The sequence below is a fragment of the Arvicanthis niloticus genome, chromosome 10 (assembly GCF_011762505.2).
Source record: "Arvicanthis niloticus isolate mArvNil1 chromosome 10, mArvNil1.pat.X, whole genome shotgun sequence".
NCBI classification, from domain to species: Eukaryota; Metazoa; Chordata; class Mammalia; order Rodentia; family Muridae; genus Arvicanthis; species Arvicanthis niloticus.
In genome coordinates, this window is record NC_047667.1 from 77,279,044 (window position 1) to 77,301,212 (window position 22,169).

Sequence of the window (22,169 nt, forward strand, 5' to 3'; positions counted from 1 at the left end):
AGTTGCTTGTTTGGTCTTCCGGACTGCAGTCATGATAGGTCCCTTTTTGTGAGTGCTCCACAGCCTCAATAAGGTGTCATGCCTTGGTACCTCCCCTTGAGCTGGATTCCACTTTTGGCCGGTCGCTGGACCTTCTTTTCCTCAGGCTCCTCTTCATTTCTATCCCTGCAGTTCTTTCAGACAGAAAGAACTATGGATCAGAGTTTCAACTGTGGGATGGCAACCCTCTACCTCACTTGATGCCCTGTCTTCCTGCTGGAGGTGGGTCTATAAGTTCCCTCTCCCTACGGACAGGCATTTCATCTAACACACTCCCTTTGAGTCCTGAGTCTCTCACCTCCCAGGTCTCTGATGCTTTCTGGAGGATGCCCCCAACCTCCTAACTCATGGGATTACCTGTTTCCATTTTTTTCTGCTGGCCCTCGGGATGTCAGTTCTTTTTCCCTCAGTCCTTTTACCCAGTGCTAGATAAGGCCACCCCTACCCTGCACCCCTCTCCACTTTTGTCGCAGCTGTACTGCCCGGCTTTGTGGGCCAAAATGTTGCAGCCTGCTCCGCTCTACGCTTGGCGGCCACTGTGTCCTGGCCCAAGCTGCCACTCTGGTCCAAGGGTCAGGGTCTAGTGAGAGAGAGAGTGGGGATAAAGGGGAAGAGACACCAAGAATGGAGACAAGACAGAAAGTCTGATCAAATCTCAAGTCTCTAGTCTCAAGTCTCATACCAAGTCTCAAATCAAGTCTCTTTTATTGAAGGGAATTCTGAGGTATTTATACACTTTTGCCACGTGCCTTGTAGGCGCGTGGATACCACATGCCTTGCAGGTGTTGATACGACATAAGCCTTACAGGTGTCTATAGCGTGGATAGCACGTGCACTGTGTGCCTTGCAGGCTTGGATACCACGTGCGCCTTACAGGCATATATGGCCTGGATAGCACGAGGACAGCATGTGAACTGCATGCCTTGCAGGCGTGGCTACCACATGCACCTTGCAACTGGGGGCAATAAACAGCAAAACAAAATATGTGGGATATCAGAGTGTGCTTCAGCTGTTGTAGGCTATTGAAAACCAAATCTCTTATCAGGGTATATGGTTCCAGATGGCTGCAAAGATAATCTAGCCGCTTTCTGCTAAAAGTCAGCTCCCAACAGGTCCCCCTTTTTAAATTTTTTTCAAAAGGGAAGGCTGGGAAAACTTACGGAAACCGTGCCTGTCCTAGGTTGTGTTGGGAGCTGACTTAAGCAGAAAGCGGCTAGATCAACTTTGCAGCCATCTGGAACCATATACCCTGATGAAAGACTTGGTTGTCAAAAGCCTATAACAGCTGAAGCACACTCTGATAAATATATTGTTTATCCCACATAGCTCGTTTTGCTGTTTAGTGACCTCAGCTGTATGGTGCACGTGGTAAAATGTTTTCACCTGTGTTCTCCTGCTTGTGTATATAAATACCTCAGAATTCCCTTCAAAAAGGGAGACTTGAGAAAATAGAAGAGACTGACTCACACCCTGTCTTGTCTCCATTCTTCGCGTCTCTTGCCCCAAGAGCCATTCTCTCTCTTGACCAGAGCACTTAGCCCCAAAAGTGTTGAGGTAAAGTATTGAGGCAGAATGTGGGCCTCAACAAGGTTGGAACAAAGGACACCAGCCTCACTTAAGATGGTGAGGCCTCCCTTATTTTAGGGGCAAGGGTCTCAATATGCTCTCTTACCCGTCATTGGCTATCCGGCTTAGCACGTAAGTTAGGGGTTAATCCTCCTAGTCCCCTACTTCCAGCCTGTAATATTGGACCTGTATGGGTTTCATTTGTTATCTGTTGCAGTACAAAAGCCATCAGTTTATTGAACAGCATCAACCTAAGAGACAAGAGACTTATCAATGCCTAAATAGTCAGTATAAAAGCAACACTCTTTAAGGCAACACACAACTTCCGCTGTTGGAGAAGTAAAAGGTCTAAGCCTTGTACCCACAAATTTTCAATAGAAGAAATTATACCAATGAAATCTTTGAATTTGTATCAGCTTAGTAACAATTATACAGATTTAGACAGCCTAATATTAACCACCTCAGTCCCCAAGTCCAGGGAATTGGGGTGCCGACTCCTCATTAACTTCTTCAAGCTGAACATGGGCATTGAGATATTAGAAGAGGAATGAGGGGAAGGGTAAATTGATAAGCATCTGAAGTCTGTCTTAACTGCATCCAACGGGAAGTCCAGGGCATCAGTGAACATGCAGGTGATAAGAAGATTCATTCACCAAGGCTGTGTATTCTGTAATATACAAATCTCAAAGTTTTAGTATCAAAATAATTATTTTGATTCTCTGAAATCTAGTGTTCTGGAGGCCTACCTCTGTCATGTCTGATCCATATAATTCTGAAAGACATAACTACTACCTTAATGACCTCATCAGAAAACTCATAGAAAAACCTTTTTTTTCCAAATTAGCCTTTCCTTAAGCCAGTAACCAGAAAAACCTTTACATTGACTTTTTATCCAGAAAAATATAACTATATAACTCAGAATCGCACCCATTTTGAAAGTTAAATCAATTAACATTATCATTCTGCTTAGCTCTCTGTCTAGAGCAGCCTTCTATTTATTCCTCGCGTCTTTAAAGCCTTTTTCATCTGTTTTTTACTCACTTATTTCTTGCCCCATTTTTGTTACTATAACCTTTATTTACTTATCTGTTTGGCTCTCTTGACTCAGAGCAGCCTGTAATTTACTCCTTGCATCTTTAAAACCTTTTTCATCTGTTTCTGCTTACTTATTTCTTGTCCCATTTTTGTTACTATAACCTTTATCTATCTGTTTGGCTCTCTTGACTTAGAGCAGCCCGCAATTTACTCCTTGCATCTTTAAAACCTTTTTCATCTGTTTTTGCTTATTTTTTGCCTCATTTTTGTTACTGTGCAATCACCTTTGTTTCACTTCTGAATTCAGCCAGCTCCGTCAGTCGACTGGTTCTCCAGCGCAGGGTGTCTTCCACTGTATCCCGCTTACTGGAGCCCGATGTTGGACGCCACAATGTTGTGGCCTTTACTCTGCCTCAATGCTTTTGGGCTAAGTGCTCTGGTCAAGAGAGAGAGTGGGGCTGCAGGGGCAGGAGACACGAAGAATGGAGACAAGACAGAGGTTCTGATCAAGTCTCTTACCAAGTCTCATTTATTGAAGGGAATTCTGAGGTATTTATACACTTTTGCCACGTGCCTTGCAGGTGTTGATATGACGTAAGCCTTACAGGTGTCTATAGCATGGATAGCACATGCACTGTGTGCCTTGCAGGCGTGGCTACCATGTGCGCCTTGCAGCTGGGGACAATAAACAGCAAAACAAAATATGTGGGATATCAGAGTGTGCTTCAGCTGTTGTAGGCTATTGAAAACCAAATCTCTTATCAAGGTATATGGTTCCAGATGGCTGCAAAGATAATCTAGCCGCTTTCTGCTAAAAGTCAGCTCCCAACACACTTTCCTTCCCAGGTCCCTTCCTCTCTCCCCACTTGTGATTGCTTTATTCTCCCTCCCATGTGGGACTGAGGCATTCTCACTTGGTACCTTCAGCTTGTTGACCTTTTTTAGTTCTGTGGATTGTATCTTGCCTGTTCTGTACTTTTTTTTTTAATTTGGCTAATATTCACTTACTAGTGAGTAAATACCATGCTTGTCCTTTTGAATCTAAGTTATCTCACTCAGGATGATATTTTCTAGTTCCATCCATTTGTCTGCAAAGCTCAACAGGTCCTCATTCTTAATACCTGAGTAGTGTTCCATTGTGTAAATGAGTCACATTTTTGTATTCATGCTTCTATCATTTACATCTGGGTTGTTTCCAGCTTCTGGTTACCAAAATTAAGGCTGTGTTTATATGAGGAATAACTAGTCAAAGCCTTTGGTCATGAGCTTGTCATTGATTATGGTTCTTTTCATTGTCTCAGGCTTTTACTTTTACCTAGTACAGAATTTTCCAGGAATAGACTTATTTCATTTTTCCTTAAAATGTTGTTCTTAATATTCTATCTCTATTTCTACTAAAAACAAATTGCCATTCTTCTTTGTAAATTGATGGTTAATTTGGCATTTTCCTTAGTCTCCCTAATATTCTAAACTCACAGATCATTCTTGAAATTTGCCCTCTTACATCCATATGTGTATGGTGACATGTTGATGCTGCCCACTCTATCCTCACTCCTACTTACAAATCTCACAGTGATTAATAAATTTGACTTAAAAAAAACAAAGAAAATATAACAAATTATAATGGGTCTGAGAGATAGATTAATCACTAAATTTCTTGGTGCCTGATCATGAGACTCTACTTTTGATTCCCATCAATCACATAAAAGAAAAGCTTTGTAGTACATACATGTAATTTCAGCTCCAAGAAACAAGAAAGGCAAGTTATTGGTGTTGACTGGTGTAGCTGAACCAATGTGTTCGATATTTTTTACAGTGTCTTTCTCAATATGTAAAACAAAAGCCAGAAGTGACTGAGGAAGATGTTTACATGATGTTGACCTTGAGTCTGTACATACACACACACCACACACATCACAAACACACAAAAATAATTTTAAAAGTTCATTAAAATGTAAAAGTAAAAAATGTAATGAAACAAATCTAATGTACTATTCTTTTTCTTTAAACTGTTAATGAGAAAATGCATTGACATCTAGTTGTGAGCTGTCCAACAGGATTTGGAAAGCAGCCCATTTTCACTCACTTAAGAAATGGGCAAGTAGCGCTTTCTGGGCCATCAGCAAGATTTAGCTGTCCGTGATTCTCTCTAAAAAACTGCAAATGAACATAAAATATGGGATCTTCTAACTATCTTCTATGAATCATCACACCATTCCTCAGTTTTCATTAATGAATCATCACACCATTCCTCAGTTTTCATTAATGAATCATCACACCATTCCTCAGTTTTCATTAAAATAATATTCCTACTGCTACTCGTCATAAATTTCATTTTATTAATTTCTTCCATTATGCACAATCATGCAACATTTTATGTGAATATATATGTGCATTACTCTTCAAAAATATCTTAGCCAGATCATTTGAGAAGAATATTTGACTATATCACTTGGGTAAGCAAAGGCTTGGTTTGTCCAAGTAGCTGAATCATATGAATGTTCAGGACTTCTTAATCATTAAAAGAAAACATCTTCTTTTTAGTATTCCAGATTTTAATTGTTAATTAAAATTTCAGTAGTATATATCTTGGGAAGCTAAAATTCCACTGGCTCAATGAAACATAAATGAACTACTGCAAATGCTGAAATAGAATGAGGTGCCATAGATTATTTATCACTGCTAGAATTAATCATGGGGATGGCTAAGCAGGTAAAAAATAAATAAAGTCCAATTTGCTTAAATATATCAAAACATAAAATTAATAGTGATAAGAATGAAAACATATTTTTGTTGCTTCTGTCTTTTAAATATACCTTTATAAATACATATACACATATACATACATATGTGTGTGTGTCTTTCTTTCTTTTTCTCTATCCATTTACTTATCTATTTCTTTATCCCTCTCCCTGATCCTCACCTGTTCCTTTAAGTGAATATCTACAAAACTCCTCATATTGAGATTTTTTTATAATCTATTCAATCTCTTCTACTTATTCATATACAAAATTTCACATAAAAATTTGGTCAAGATGATTGGAATGTCTATGTTCTAGGTTTCATATTTGCTGTGATCTACTCTTTCTCCTGACCCTTCACTTTACTGCCCATTAACACACTTTCTCTGTAAAACTTCTGTTAGGTTTCAGGAGATGGAAAAAAAGAGTTTCATGAAAGAAACAAAAAAAAGATTATCTTTCCGAGAGAAAAAGAAAAAGGTCATATCAACCTAGGCTACAGTGCTCATAGGTCTAAAATAAAGAGTTAAAGGATAAAAGAAAAAATATTTGTGCTACTTTTTGGACATATATTTTCTTCTTATTTTATCCACCACAACACCCAGCAGAGGTAATGCATAGAGTCTTCCCTGGAATTCCAGATTGGATAATTCCAATTATCCAAACACCCACTCATAATGAGAATGGATACCACACAAAGACACTCTAACACATAATTTAAAATGCCTAGGTAAAATTACAAAACTATACATGACATGAGTAACCAAGAAAATATATTCCCATAAGAAAAGGTTACCTCCATTGTATTATTCCATGCATAAAATATTTTAGCTAATGCACACCGCATTGATTTAAAAACATGACTTAAAAGTATATTCTAGGAATGAAAAGAAGGTATGAACAAATCACTGTATAAAGAGCAGGAAACCTCAAACAAACAAATTAATAGATTAGCTAAATCAATTAAAGATTTGCAAATGAAAATTAACAAAGAGAATTTCTTGAGAAAACTCACATGAAAAAAAATTCAAAATTAAAAACTCAGTAAGTCAAACAAATAGCTCAAAGGAAAGTCTCAACCGGAAATTTTATCAAGATAAAAAAGAAATATTTGTTCTTGTGGACAATGAAAATGAAAGTGATCATTTATGCTGGATGATTCTAGTACTTCCATTTAGTTATAAACAGGTAATACAGACAAAAACAAAGAAATATTATAAGTAAATTACATCATAAAAAGATGTGTCTAGTAGACATCATCAGAATTTTCTAATCAAATGGTAAATATTAAACTGTCTTCTCAGACCTCCTGGCCTGCATCTTCCTTTGGGGCAGATCATCAGCCTGTCCAACCCTCTGATGACCCCTCAGTCTGAAGACCTCCCAGGAGATCTGTTGCACCAAGGCCAACCGTCCCCATTTTCAGAAGGTCTCCCAGAAAATCTGCTGCTCCCAGAGCAAGAGGCAAAGACCTTCCGAAATAACCTCAGCACTGGGGAACCCCAAGGATCCCAGTGGATGCAGGAGCCCTCATCTCTGGTCAAACTTCACCTCCCATTAAGCCTCCACATTCTGGCAGGGCAGATCATCAACATGTCTTCCCCTTTGTATATCCCACAATCTGAAGGACTCCGAGGAGACCTGCTGCAGTGAAGGACATAGGTATCCCAGGAGACCTAAAGCAACACGGGGACACAGGAAGCAGGTTCCACACAGAGACACACAGGCTAGTTAATACCAAAGATTATCAGACTGCAAGAGGCAAATGCAAGACCATAATCAATAGAGGCCAATATGTTTTGGCACAATGAAAACCCAGTTCTCCCACCACAGCAAGCCCTGGTTACACCAACACACCTGAAAATCACAATGTTGACCTAAAATCCTATATCAAGAAGATAATAAAATACTTTAAGGAGGATATAAATAACCCTAAAAGAAATACAGGAAAACACAGGTAAACAGAAGCCCACAAAGAGAAAACAAACAAATTCCTTAAAGGAGTACAGAAAAACAAAATCAAACTGATGAAAGAATGGATAAAAGTGGTCCAAGACCTAAAAATGGAGGTAGAAACAATAAATAAATCACAAATGAAGGCAACTGTGGAAATGGAAAACCTAGGAAAGAGGTCAAGAGCTATAGGGGTAAGCATCAACAACAGACTACAAGAGATAGAAGACAGAATCTTGAGCATAAAAGATACCTTAGAATATTTTGAAACAATTCTCAAAAAAATATGAAGCATAAAAAGCTTCTATCCAAAAACATCTCAGAAATCCAGGACACAATGAAAAGACCAAACATAAGAATAACAGGAATAAAAAAGAATTAAGATTTCTAGCTCAAACTACCATAAAACAGCTTCAATAAAATTATAGAAGAAAACAGAAGAACACTTGCTAATTCATGCTATGAAGCCAGAGTTACTCGGCTAAACCACAAAAAGATCCAACAAAGAAAAAGAACTTCAGAACCAACCTGCTTTTGAATATTGATGCAAAAATACTCAACAAAATTCTCCCAAATGGGAACAAGAACACATTAAAACCATCATTCACCATGATCAACTATGCTTCATTCCCAGGGTGGAACATGGGCTCAGTATATAAAAATCTGTTGACGTAATCCACTACATAAACAAACTCAAAGAAAAAAAAACATGATTATCTTGTAAGAGTGGAAAATATTAAATCGACTTGTGTAGTCCAAGAGAAGGGCCCCAAAGCAAGGACATCTCTAAGAGCTGCAGCAGTGTTTGCAAATAAGTGACACAATCAAGAGCGCTTCTGCCTACGAAGTCCCTATTCCCCAGTTCCCCTCCCAGCCTATGGTTTTTGCCTTTATAAGATTGTGTGATTTTATGTTCAGGGCTCTTCTCTCCTTTCCTTTTGCGAGGGGTATGAGACGAGTTCCCCAGCGCACTGGTTTCTGAGTAAAAACCTCTTGCTGGATTGCATCAAGGGCCGACTTCAGTGTTCATTGAGGCGAGCACTGGTCCCAGGGACTTGAGCGAGGGTCTCCTTTTTCAGGGGTCTTACAGTGTGGGCTCCTCCGGGATTTGGTGGTCGCTCTCTGCCCATGAACTCAACCTTGGAGGTAAAAAGGGCTCTTAAAGCTTCTGTTCTGTCTATCTGTCTTCTTCGGTGTCTGAAACACTTTCGGCTTCAGCAGCTGCCCAATCGCTGGTGAGAGTGATGGGGCTGTGGCCGGAAGACGTACCAGGAGGGCCACAGGCTGCCGCCCTGGGGGACGCCCCAGGAGGATCTGAGGACCAAGGACACTTAGTGGTCTCCTATGAGACAGACCCTGCTCAGTCAGATGGGGTCTTACTGACTCGGAGAGCCGCCTCTCTCAGTCATCGCCAGCGTCTGATTCACTTTTGTTTTTTGTGGCAAAGTAGGTGCGGCCATCCGTCCATTTGTGTCTTTTTGGTGTTACTGTTTTACTTTTTTTGACTTTCCGACTGATGATGGGATAAACTTTGACCACCCTTCTTAGTTTGACTTTTAACCACTAAATTGAAGTGAAGCGTAGGGCCAGCAACCTGTTGCTTGAAGTCTGGAAGGGACCTTGGCAGACTTTCTGTACCTCAGAGTGGCCCACCTTTGATGTGGGGTGGCCATCTGAGGGGACTTTCAATCCATCCATTGTTCTTTCTGTTAAAGATATTGTTTTGCAGAGTGGACCAGGAGAACACCCAGACCAGCAGCCCTACATCACAGTCTGGCAAGACCTAACTCAGAACCTCCCCTCTGGGTTCAGCTATGAGTCCACTGTCAACAGAACCAGCCAAGATCCGAAGTCTTGGCTGTTCAGAGTTCAAGCTCTTCAGAGGAGCCCTCCTGACTGACTCCACCAAAGGTTTATCCCAATACTTAGGGAGATATCCTCCTCTTCTCACCCCCTCCCCCTTATCCTCCTGCTTTGGCCCCAACAATTCAGGCAGGTCCCTCAGCTTAGGAGGGCCCCATATCTCCCACCTACAGCTGAGGTCCCTCTGGGGCCAGCTCAGAAGATCAGCAGTCTCAGGGGAGTTACGCCTGACACCACAGTGGCACTCCCGCTGCACCCTTATGGGCCCTCACCAGCAGCAGATAGCCAGAATGGCCAGATACTTCAGCTGTTTCAGTACTGGCCGTTCTCCTCAGCCAATCTTTATAATTGGAAGACTAACCATCCCCCCTTCTCTGAGGACCCTCAGAGGCTCACGGGTCTAATAGAGTCCTTGATGTTGTCTCATCAGCCTACTTGAGATGATTGTCAGCAGTTTCTCCAGACCTGCTTCACTACTGAGGAGAGAAAAAGGATTCTGCTTGAGGCCCGGAGAAATGTACCAGGGGTGGACGACCACCCCTCTCAACTTCCCAGTATCATAGATACCAGGTTCGTCTTACCAGACCGAGCTGGGACCTCAACAACGCAGAAGGTAGGGAGCTACCGACAGTCTATCATCAGGCTCTTGTGGCTGGTCTCCGTGGAGCAGCCAGACCCCCACTAATTTGGCCACGGTACAAGAGATTGTCCAGGGCACCACTGAGCCTCCCTCTGTGTTCCTTGAGCACCTCATAGAAGCCTTCAGGAGATATACTCCCTTCCGTCCCTCCTCAGAGGGTCAGAGGGCCTTAGTGGCCACAGCTTTTATAGGTCAGTCAGCAATTGATATTAAGAGGAAGCTGCAGAAAATTGAAAGATTGCAAGATTATACCTTGCAAGATTTAGTAAAAGAGGCAGAGAAGGTGTATCATAAGACAGAAACTGAAGAAGAAAAAGAGCAAAGAAAAAAAAGAAAGAGAAGAGAGAAAAAATAAGAGAGACAGGAGGCAAGAAAAGAACCTAACTAAAATTTTGACTGCTGTAGTGAGCGATAGAGATAGAAATCAGACTAGAGATAGGCCTATAAAGCCAGGAAACCTGGGCAACTGTGCACCTCTTGAGAAGGAGCAATGAATGTACATACTGCAAAGAAAAAGGACATTGGGCGCAAGAATGCACCAAGAAAAGAGAACCACTCAAGAAAGTGTTAGCTCTGACCAAAGATGATGATGATTAGGGGAGATGAGCTCAGAGCCCCTCCCCAGCCTAGGGAAGGTGGAGGGGAAGCCGGTTGAGTCCCTGGTAGATACAGGGGCCCAACACTCAGTCCTACTTAAACCCATTGGGCCTCTATCTCCCCCAAAATCCTGGGTGATTGGGGCTGCTGCCCACCAACAATATCCGTGGACTACCTGAAGAACAGTAGATCTGAGAGTGGGCCAAGTAAGCCACTCATTTCTCGTCATCCCAGAATGCCCCCCTCCCTTGTTAAAAAGAGACCTTAAGACAACCACCAGAATGCTGGCTTTCAAACGCCCGCATGACCCACTACCAGAGCCTACTGCTGAATGGAGACCGTATCCAGTTCGTCCCCCTGGCTATACTCAACCCTGCCACCCTGATACCAGACACCAATCCTCACTCCCCTGTCACTCATGGTTGTCAAGAAATCCTAGCTGAAGAAACGGGGGTCCTACGAGACTTGTGAGACCAACCCCTGCCAGACGCCAGACTAACATGATTCACAGAAGCAGCTACATAATTAAAGGTAAAAGGGTGGCAGGGGCTGTGGTAGTGAACCGGACACAGACCGTTTGGGCTAACAGCCTCCCAGAAAGGATCTCTGCTCAGAGGGCTGAATTAATCGCCCTCACCCAGGCTTTGTGGATAGCGAACGGAAAAAGAGTGAGCATTTATACCGAGTCTGTATGCCTTTGCCACTGCCCATGTCTATGGTGCCATCTACCGGCAAATCGGGCTACTGACTTCAGCAAGACAGGACATTAAGAACAAAGAAAAAATTCTGAGCCTGCAAGAGGCTGTACACTGACTGGAGAAGGTTGCAATTACACATTGTCCCAGCCACCAGAAGGGGGACTCCACTATAGTAAAAAGAAATTAGCAGGCAGTTGCAGAGGCCAAAATGACAGCACAGGGTTTGAACATCTTGTTTCTGCTTCCCCAGGATGAGGTACCAGTTCAACTTCCTTTTGTAAGACAAATTGTTTATTCAGAGCAAGAGCGGCAGAAGATGGCTAAACTAAATAAAGGTTACAATGCCACCTATGATATCTGGACAACTAGAGGTGGCAAGATAGATCATTTTGCCTGAACAACAGGCAAAGACCCTTCTTCTCCATGTCCACAAGCTCACTCATCTGAGTGCAAAGTTCCAGGTCAGGAACTCCATGTAAGTGAGACAACATCAAGTGTCCAATCTTAAACCCCACTGGAAGGGGCCCTACCTGGTGCTCCTGACCACCCCAATAGTGATCCATGTTAAACCTGCACCCCCACTGGACCCTGAATAGAAAACAGAAAAGATGGACAACCCCCTCAAGCTTCAGTTTCATCACATGGCTGCTTCTATTGACCCTTCCCCAGCTAAGTGACACTCATAACCCCCACACTCCCCAAAGATTAACCTGGCAAGTCATATCACAGACTGGTGATGTAGGATGAAACATCTCAAAAGAAGCTCCCCCCAGAGCTGGTGGCCTCTACCAACCCCAGACCTTTGCCAGCTGGCAGCAGATCTAGACTCTGAGATATACCAAGAGCTTATTTCTACAATCTGCCACTCCATCATGACTCCCAGCTAGCACAGAATGCAGGATTCAAATGTGGCAACAAATTTTCCCTATGTGCCCCCAGGGACAGACCAATGAATGTTCAATTTGATCCAGAGAGCCTTCAAAGTTCTAAATTCAACTAACCCTGAGGCTACTAAGTCCTGTTGGCTATGCTATGCTTCCTATCCTCCTTATTATAAAGGCATAGGTATAGTCAGGCCCTTTAATAAGAGCACAGACCATGGGTACTGCAGCTGGCAGAGTTCCAACAAGCTAACCCTAACTGCTGTATCGGGGACTGGCACTTACATAGGTAAAGTACCCCCCCAGAACACAAACACCTTTGCAATCATACCAAGACCACCACAGATTCTAGTTTCAATCACTATTTATTGCCACCTCCAGAGGGGTGGGTGGGCTTGCAACACAGGATTAACTCCCTGTGTTTTGACCTCAGTCCTTAACCAAACCTGAGGAGACTTTTGTGTTCTAGTCAAGTTAGTTCCTAGGCTCATCTACCATGAAGATACCTCTTTTATTGACTAATTTGATCATTGCTGTGCTAGACATAAAAGAGAAGCAGTCTCTCTGACCCTGGCCATCCTTTGGAGAGTTGGGATTACAGCAGGGATTGAAACAGGCACAACAGGTCTAATACAGGAACCACAACATTATGAAAGCCTTAGGACAGCTATGGATGAAGACCTTAAGACTATAGAACAGTCTATTTCCAAGCTAGAAGAATCCTTGACTTCATTGTCTGAAATAGTGCTCCACAATAGGTTAGGGCTAGACCTGTTATCTCTGAAAGAAGGGGGTCTGTGCGCAGCTCTCAAAGAAGAATGCTGTTTTTACATAGATCACTCTGGAGTAGTAAAAGATTCCATGAACAAGCTTAGAAAGAGGCTAGACAAAAGAGAGAGAGAGAGATTGAGAAGCCCACCAAACCATGATCCCTGTGGTTTACCACGATGGTATCCTCCCTTATGGGACCCCTCCTCATTCTTCTCCTATTACTCACTCTGGGACCCTGCATCCTGAATCAATTGGTAGCTTTTGTTAGAGAAGGGTGAGGGCAGTGCAAGTATCAATGCTCAGACAATGATATCATTCACGTCGGTCGTTGCAGTGAAGAACCAGAAGTTTATTTACAGTCAGAAACAGAAGTTCCATGATTAGAACTTACCAAAAGAAATAGGAGGGAATGTAAGAGTGGAAAATTTTAAATTGACTTGTGAACATCCAGAGAAGGGCCCCAAGGCAAGGACATCTCTAAGAGCTGCAGCTGTGTGTGCCAATAAGAGACACAATCAGGAGCACTTCCACCTGGAAAGTCCTAACTCCCCAGTTTCCCAGCTGTGTGTGCCAATAAGAGACACAATCGAGAGCGCTCCCATCTAGGAAGTCCCTATTCCCCAGTCCCCCTCCCAGCCTTTGGTTTTTGCCTTTATAAGCTTGTGTGATTTTATGTTCAGGGCTCTTCTCTCCTTTCCTCTTTCAAGGGCTACAAGACGAGTCCCAGCACAGTGGTTTCTGTGTAAAAACCTCTTGCTGTGTTGCATCAATTGCTGACTTCAGTGGTCATTGGGGCAGGTGCTGGTGTCCGGGACTTGAGTAAGGGTCTCCTTTTTGGGGGGTCTTACAATCTCATTAAATGCTGAAAAAGCATTTAACAATATATCATCTCTTCATGTTAAAAGTATTGGAGAGATCAAGAATTCAAGGCGCATACCTAAACATAATAAAAGCAATGTACAGCAAACCAACAGCCAATGTTAAATTAAGTGGAGAGATACTTCAAGCAATCCCACTAAAATCAAGGACAAGACAAAGTTGCTCACTTTCTCAGTATCTATTCAATATAGTATTCTGTAGGGTGGTAGAACATGAACGGAAGCCTGGTAAGGTTGAGCTAAAGTGTGAAGCCCCAGAGCCCCAGAAGGAACAGTAGGAGCTTGACCTACCTCTGAATCCAGGCCTCTGTCATGTAGCCACAGCCCCCCATAGAGAGAAATGTGGCCATCAGTCACATGGGGGCCGAGCTCACAAGTCCCTTCTCATGTAGATTAGCATCTCAGGTCAAGCCAATAGGAAGCACCTGCTGTCAGACCGAACATACCCCAAAACTGTATATGAGATCATATCCAGAGGAAATAAGAGTATGTGAGGATTTCTCTGTTATGTGAGAGCACCTATTGCACAGGAGAAGTAATACTGCCTTTGGAAGAGAAAGCTCTCCCAAACGTTTCACCACAAGAAGCTCACCTGCACTCTACTTGTTAATCAGCCCCCTTCAAGCTCAACAAGACTCAGCAAGGCTCAATGCATCCAGTGCAGCACATCAGAACAACAGCAGTGGCCAGGGCAGTGGCATCAGAGAAACAACAGTGGCAGCATATCCTCTCCCTAATTATACCCTTTTCACTTCACTTGAAATCTGCTGGGATGGGCAAGGTGTCTCAGTAGATAGCCTCCAGTATGCAGACCCACAGTATTCAAAGTTCTAGTGAGAGCAATAAGACAACAAAGGGAAATCAAGGGGATACAAATTGGCAAAGAAGATATCAAGGTACCACTATTTGTAGATGATATGATAGTATACATAAGTGATCCCAAAAATTCTACCAGAGAACTTTTAAACTTGATAAACAACTTCAGCAAAGTAGCTGAATATAAAATCACCTTAAACAAATTGGTAGTCTTCCTTTATATAAATGATAAATGGGCTGAGAAAGAAAAATAGAGAAACAAGATTCATCACAATAGTCACAAATAATATAAAATATGTTGGGGTAACTTTAAGCAAGTAAGTGAAAGATTTATATGACAAGGATGTCAAGTATTCCTAGGAAGTAATTGAAGAAGACCTTAGAAAATGAAGAGGTCTCCCATGCTTATGGATTGGTAGGATTAACATAGTAAAAATGGCCATCCTACCAAAAACAATCTACAGATTCAACGTAATCCCCTTCAAAATTCCAACACAATCTTTCACAGAAATGGAAAGAGTCATTCTCAACTTCATATGCAAAAAATAAAAAACCCAGGGTAGCTAAAATAATTTCTAAAAATGAAAGAACTTCTGGGGAACCACCACCCCTGTACTCAAGCTATACTATAGACCAATTGTGATAAGAACCTCATGGTATTCATACAAAGGCAGGAAGGTCCATCAATGGAATATAATTGAAGACACAGAAATAAACCCAGACACTTATGGACACTTGACCATTGACAAAGAAGCCAAAAATATACCATGGAAAAAAGAAAACATCTTCAATAAATGGTGCTGATCTAACTGGAATTCTATATGTAGAAGAATGAAAATAGATCCATAATTGTCATCTTGCACAATGATCAAATTCAAGTTGATCAAGGATCTCAACAGATAACTAGATATATGGAATCTAATAGAAAACAAATTGAGAAATAGCCTTGAATTCATTGGCACAGGAGAAAATTTGCTAAACAGGATGTCAATGGTTCAGGCTCTAAGATCATGAAGTGATAAATGGGACCTCATAAAACTAAAATTCTTCTTTAAAACACAAGACACAATCACTAATTCAAAATGTCAATCTTCAGATTGGAAAAACACTTCATTAATCCTATACCTAATAGAGTGCAAATGTGCCAAATATATAAAAAACTTAAAAACCTAACTGCTGAAATACCAAACAACCCAATCAAAAAATGGGGTGTAGACCTAATAAACAGACAATTCACAACAGTAAACAAGAATAGTCAAGAAGCACTTTCAGAAATATTCAAAAGTCCTTAGTCATCAGGGAAATGCAAATCAAAACGACCCTGAGGTTCCACCTTATACCAATCAGAATGGCTAAGAAAAAAATGGCAGTACCTGTTGGAAAAGATGTGGAGAAAGAGGTACACTTCATTACTAGTGGGATTTCACACTGGTTCAAGCACTCTGGAAATCAATCTGGTGGTTCCTCAGAAAATTGGAAATAGATCTACCTGAGGACCCAGCTATACCACTCTTTGGAATATACCCAAAAGCTGCCCAACCATACCACAAAGACACATATTTCAAGATGTTCATAGCAGCCTTATTTGTAATAGCCCAAAGCTGGAAACAACCCAAATGTCCCACAATGAAAACAAAATGGATACAGAAAATGTGGTTCATTTACACAATAGAATACTATTCAGCTATTGAGAAAAAGATCATCATGATTTTTGCAGGCAAATGGATGGAACCAGAAAATGTCATTGTGAGTGAGGTAACTTAGACCCAAAAGGCCATCCAGAGACTGCTCCACCAAGGAATCCATCCTATATACAGACACCTAATCCAGACACTATTGCTGATGCCAAGATATACTTACTGACAGGAGCCTGGTATATCTGTCCCCTGAGACAACGGTGTCTGCCAGAGCCTGAGCAATATAGATGTGGATGCATGCAGCCAAACATTGGACTGAGCAGGGGAACCCAGTGGAGAAGATAAGGCAAGGACTGTAGGAGCTGAAGAGGTTTGCAACCTCACAGGTAGAACAATAATATCAACCAACCAGAACTCCCAAAGCTCCCAGGAACTAAACCGCCAACCAAAGAGTAAACATGGGGACACCCATGGATCCAGTTAGATATATAGCAGAGGATTGCCTTATCGGGCATCACTGGGCAGAACCCCCTTGATCCTGTAGAGGCTTTATGACCCAGAGTAGGGCAATGCTATGGCACTGAGGCAGGAGTTGGTGGGCAGGTAGGAGAGCACCTTTATAGAGGCAGAAGGAGGGGATAATGGGTTTGTACAGAGGAAACTGGGAAGGGTGATAACATTTGAAATGTAAACAAATAAAATAATCAGTGAAAAATGGTTAAAAAAAACTTTACCTATTTATAGTGGGAGATCTCAACCCCTTACTGTCACCAATGCATAGGTCATTGAGACAGAAATTAAACAGAGAAGTAATGAAACTAACTGCTGGTATGAACCAAATGGACTTAAAAGATAACTATAGAACCTTTCATCCAAACACAAATAATATACAGTCTTCTCAGCACCTCACAAAACCCTCTCCAAAAGTAACCATATAGTCAGGCACAAACCAAGCCTCAGCAGATAAAGAAAAGTTAAACAATGCCTTTCAGATCACCATGGATTAATGACAGACTTCAAAAACAACAAAATCCCAACATGTGGAAACTGATAAAATCTGTGCACTGATATCTGGGTTTGAAAATAAATGAAGACTGGGAGAGAGGGGCAGCAGTCTGTGTGTTAAATGAATATACAAATAAATGGAAAACCAAAATATTGTATTTACTATTTAAGAATTTCATAAAACATGTGTTTACCATATTCACTCCTTTCTCCCCTCAACTCTTTCTACATTAACCCCATTGTCAAATTTATCTAAATTTGTGCTGGGAGAACGGTCGGTTTTCATTATACAGGTGGTCTCTAGTAGGTCAGCCATACTCCAATGGTACATTCTATGTCCAAAATATTCAAACTGAACTCAATGGAATTTCTGTTTTAAGATGTCACAAGTTTAAACCCACAATTCTTGAATCTGTTCTTTCTATATAGTATCTCAGGCTCAATTATTTTGTTTTTAGTACTTGTGTTTTATTCATGTGTATGTGCTGAGTGTGTGTGTGTGTGTGTGTGTCTGTGTGTGTGTGTGTGTGCAAAGGTGTTCCTTGTATCTGAAAAGGTCAAAAAATGGGTTCAAATCCCAAGGAGCTGACATTACAGGCGGCCATGAAGTGCTTGACACAGTTGTTGGGATCAAAGTTCAGGACTTCATCAGGAGCAGCAAGTTTTCTGAACCAACTATCTAGCTCCCAAATTGCTTCTTTATGATAGTTACTTACGTAATGCCTTGACACTCAAGTATCTGTCATTACAAGAAACTTTTATAGTCATCTACCCATCCACGAATGTGACAAGTTTCAATATTGTGTTGCAATTTGCACTACCTTATACCACCTGTAGAGATCAGGGGCTGGTTTCTTGCAGATAACAAGAGATTGCTTCTAAGACTGATACCATTTTGAGCCAGGGTATGCAGATTTTAGAAGGATGGCAAAGCCAGGCAATTTACTGATCTAGGAGATGTGTATTCTGATGTCTTAGATGATGATGAGCTCAAAATCACAGGTATGTTTTCTCTCTTATGCACAATCAACAACACACACAGTCACTTTGTAGCTGCTGTATTCCCCTTTCTCTTGAGTGAATTTCCTCTTATGTCCGTGTGTTTATTGGATTCACATTTTATTACTGTCTCTCCCATTAGTAAGTTTTATTCTAATAGAGACCCTGTGCCTCACCAACCCTGTCCAACAGGAATTAAGACATGGAACAACCGGTTCCTTCTCACAGCAGTTTACTCAGGATGCTTAGCAGTTGGTAGTCAAGATGGCGAGCCCCCATCCCTTCCCGGGCGCAGCTTATAAACCCTGCCAGGAGCCCATGAACTCATGCCATGTGCACCATACAGCTGAGGTCACTAAACAGCAAAACAAGCTATGTGGATAAACAATATACTTATCAGAGTGTGCTTCAGCTGTTATAGGCTTTTGAAAACCAAGTCTTTCATTAGGGTTTATGGTTCCAGATGGCTGCAAAGTTGATCTAGCCGCTTTCTACTAAAGTCTGCTCCCAACAAGACCCAACTGTTTCTTTCACTAACATATACTTCAAGGTAGAAGCATCTTCAGTCCTTAATAGGACTTTAGAAAAGGCTTGTTAAACATTTTGTAAAGCCTGCCAGACAAGATATCCAAAACAAGATAAAACAAATTTAAACATAGTGAAATGGACCTCAACTTCAGATTAAAACACAGTAAATTGTTTCTGCATATAGACTTAGTAAATTGGATTTGCATATATAAATGTAAATGTGTAATTATGTATGTATTTAGATACACAAATGCACACACACACACACGTAAAATAAATTGAATTCTTCTTGAATTAAGAGCCTGGCACTGGGACTGTTAAGGACATGGGAGCCTTTGTTGAAATGAGAGAAAGGCATAAGTTATATGAATACAGCACATATATATGAACTGTTTAAATTTTAAGTTTAATTTAAACACATACACATCCTTGCTCTCATGCTGAGTTTTTCAAGTCTGTCAACCACCAAAATATCTTTTAATATTTATAGCACTCCATGGGAACAGAAGAAATTGAGAAGTTTTGGAGAACTAAAGAGATGGCTCAGCAGCTAAGAACATTTATGGAACAGTAATGAGGATCTCAATGAGTCAGGTATCTCAGAGATGACTATAGCCCAAGACCTCAGGCTGGAAGGGAGAGATTGTCACTATGTGTATTGCTGGATTCCAGGATAGATGTGAAAATCTGAGTTTCATGGTCAGGAAGAAATCTGCTTCACAAAAATGATTTGCATAAAGTGATAATGGGAAGTAGCCAATGCCCTCTTCCAAACTGTGCACAAACAAGCCCTGCATGTACACAAACACACAGATTCTCAAACACATATGCACACAGATAAATCTTCAGCAGAATGATGTAATTGGGCAAGCAAGATGGTTTATTAGCAAGTAAAGGGACTTACCTTCAAGTCCTATGATCAGAATTTGATCTCTTGGACAGACATAGTGAAAAAATAATTAACACCCATAAGCTATACTCTACCACCCATGTGTGTACAGTGGAACACTGTCACTCACACCCATACACACATATGAATATGCACATAAAATAAATATATAAATACAATAAAATTTTAACAAATTTAAAAATAACATAGAAAAAGAAATCATGAAACTAAACTTTAAAAGAAAATTTGATGAAAATACACAGGATATGCTTGGACACAAATTTTATTATTCAGTACATGTACCACACAGATGTATTTAATGAGAAAATTACATAATAACAAAAGATAATTGATAACTATAGGAATCAATAACCTTTGCAACTACACAACTTTACCAAATGTAAGGCCTTAAGTCTTTCATTAGAAAACAGTTATTAATTTGGGGGGAAGATGCCAGACTAGAAGATATCCTATTGTGATAAGAAAAAGGACTGAAGTCAGAGTAAGAAAAGCAAAATCAGAGTCTATTTCAGGCAAAGGTAAAGAAAGTTGGTAATTCTATCTATGTGTACTTGGAAAGTGAAACGAGATGAGAGACACTGGGAGAAGGAGCTAAGCCAATCACAGCTCAGATCCTGGCACATGGCTCAGATGTGGAATCAGGAGAGCAGAAACACCTTTCAAAATTTAATTAAGGTAGTCCAGGTGAAAAATACTGGGAATCACAGTCCTCCAAGATCTTAAAACAGGTTGCGAACATTAGTGAGATAGGTTTTCTTCCAGAGACTAGTCAGTAGTGTATTGGAATTTCTTTTTGTTACCTCACATGTCTTAATGTGTAGGGATTAGGCACTATCTTCTAAAGAACTTATTTTGTGAAACTGAGCTACCATAGTGGCCTACAGCAGAGAACAACCATAAGAGAGTGAGTCTCAGTTTAATAGACTGCAGTCTATGGAGTGGAGACAGCCACAGACAAGTGGTAATCAGTGACAAATTGCAAGTGACAAATTGAGAGAAGACAAAGAATCTAAGCAGTAGGAGGCCCAACCAAAGCACTATGCTTAGTTTTGGGAGCAACAGGATCTGGGTTTGGATTCTAGAAACCACATAATACTATGTGGTATTACACATTTGTAACTTCTGTGTTCCTACCAGAAAAAAATGAGAAACCCAGACCTAATTCCCAGGAGATTGTGGACCATCTACCCTGCTATATAAAATAGTAAATATGAAGATACTTTGTCTAAAACAAAATGGAAGGTGGGACCCAGCAGAGAGGTTATCCTTCCTTGCTTGCACAGGCATGTCGTGCTCGATGTACACCCACAGTCATACTGAAAACATCCAGGAGTGAGGTTGCTAGGTTTTAGGTTTTCAAGACACCAAATATATGAACTAATGACAAAAATACTTAAATATAACTGAATAGACTATCATATCATCATGGTATCCTATTCCACGTTCAAAATTAGTAGTGTATTTAACTAGCCTTGATATATCTGTGTATCCAGAATGTTTTCATTTCCATATAGTTTCTCTTTTGTCCACACTTGTTTGCTTTACAAGGTGACTTTTGTAGTTCATTTGTATATAGAGAATGATCACTTACTGGCTATTGAATTATACATTTCCTCTGACAACTTGTACATAGTTCTTTTACTATATTTATGGATCGTGGCAGAAAGGATGTTATAATTTTTGCAATATTCAAATCTACTACCATGTTACTAGTAAAAATTTAGTTGATATATCAGCAAAGGAACATCCTTATTCTCAGAATTCTGACTTTTTTTTTCACTTCAACATTTATCTTTTAGTCCATCAGTATTCACACTTACCGGCACTTACCTTAGCATTTTTAATACGATTGTGTAATATCACATTTAGTGACAGTTTCCTTAGATTCTTTGAAGTAAACTTTTGTACATTTGCAAAGAATCCAGGCAAAACGTAACTAGGTTGTGGGAGATGGGAGAACAAGATTAAAATTGCTGGTACTGTGGGGCCTGGCAGGGATCACAATCCTACACCTGGCCATGGCAGCAATGGGGATGCTGCTGGGCCTCAGACTGAATGCAGCCTGGGTGTGGTGTGGGACTTGGGCCTGAATTCTCACTTGCACTACACTTGTTAAGTGTGGTTAAACAGCCTTCTGACTGTTTTTTTTTTTTTTTTTTTCATTGAGGTTCAATGATGCTCAGATTTGGCTTTATTTTATTTTACATTTTTAGTTTAACAAGTGCACATTTCTCTAAAAATTAATTAATAATAAATGTTTCATAAAAATCACCAACTTACAAAATCAGAAAGATTTTTAGTTCTTATTCATACATATCTGAGTGATTGTCAGAATTAAACAGGAACATTTTAATGCAAGATTATATCCCTTTAGAATTTTTGATTAATTGCCTGTCACTAAGCCAAGAAATGATCTTCAAATACTTAAATTACTAAAGTATAACTAACTTTAGTAATTTAAAAATGGTATGGAACTATCAATCAGATAAAAAACACTTCATTTTAAAATATGAACAATGGAGACCAGAGGAAAATAAGAAATTTGAATAAGATTGCAATGTAGTTTGTATAATAGCATGACCAAGATGAGAACAAGGAAGGTAGAAGTAGTT